The sequence below is a fragment of the Brachyhypopomus gauderio genome, chromosome 4 (genome assembly GCF_052324685.1).
Source record: "Brachyhypopomus gauderio isolate BG-103 chromosome 4, BGAUD_0.2, whole genome shotgun sequence".
NCBI lineage: Eukaryota > Metazoa > Chordata > Actinopteri > Gymnotiformes > Hypopomidae > Brachyhypopomus > Brachyhypopomus gauderio.
Window position 1 is genome coordinate 2,670,519 of NC_135214.1, and position 1,357 is coordinate 2,671,875.

Here is a 1,357-nt window from a genome sequence, read left to right on the forward strand (position 1 = left end):
AATGATCAGACCTGGAGAAACACCTGGGGAGAGAAAGAGAGAGAGAGAGAGAGAGAGAGAGAGAGAGAGAGAGAGAGGGAAAACAATGTTAGCTTGTTAGCTTAGCATGAGATGCTAGCCTAGCATATCAACGTTTGATGGATTGGGCTGGGGTCTGAGAGTGATTGGGCACCATATGACACTCAGTACAGGCTTTGCAGATGGAGTCTTTCAGGCCTCGTCAGAACAGAAAGAAAAACAACATTTGGTGTTCAGAGGGGAAAAAAAAGAAGAATATTTAAGCACTTGATTTTCCTCTCAAACCAAAAAAACAAGCCAGCTCAGTCAGACACATGGTGACTCGGCTGTTCTTTGTTCAAAACTGGATAAAGCGTTCAACTTTCAGAATGTAGCAGAGTCTGGTTACATTTCTTTTCCTGCTTTGTTTTATTATTTATGGATATGCACGTGCAGAAACTATAGTATAAATAATTCCTGCTCACACCATTCACGTAATGTTTAGGTGGTATGACCACCCCCCCCCCCCCCCCCCCCACCCACCCCCCCAGCCTATGCCGATGGTCTGAATCATGGGCTGTTGTATTGGAACTGGGCCCTGGGCTTCTGTCATAATCGATTAAACTCACTGGTTGTAACTGCTACTGGTGGGAGCAATAAACAACAGCAATAGAAGAAAATCTGCAGTTGAGACGCCATTTCTACTTTACATTTATTAGACTACCGGGATTAGTGTATTACACTCACATACAATCAAAGATAAATCATAACTGGAATGAATAAAGGGGGAAAAGGGGGGGGGGACAGTAGGGGAGAAATGAAGAATTAAAATTTCAGTTTGCCTGTGGCTATATCCATTATTAATTGGTGGAGAACCACAGTGTTAAATCCTGTGGCGCCTTTTCCCCAAACAGACAGAAGAGTGGGCGAGAAAACACACAGTTGGACCGAATTCTGCTGCATTTGAAAGGAATATTTCACCCCAGCACTCCAACTAATAACAAGTGAAACACAGTAGGGTCCAGTTGGCATTATGCAATTTTGTTCATTCGAACGTATTCGTATTCCCATGACAATTTTAAGTACCTTCTTAACTTATTTTGCAGAGTGGTCTAGCAGTCATTGGCCATCTGTAATTTGAATTTTATTCCTGTGCTTTCAAATACAATGCTCCTCTAACAAACATCAACAGCCCCTTCCCAAAATTTTCTCTCCCCCCCCATCTTATCATACTGTCTTTGCTGTAAGGAAGTTGGTAGGGCAGAGGTGTGTAGATGTGTGTGTGTATGTGTACGGTGTGTGTGTGTGTACGTGTGTGTGTGTGTACACGTGTGTGTTTGTGTACACGTGTGTGTGTGTG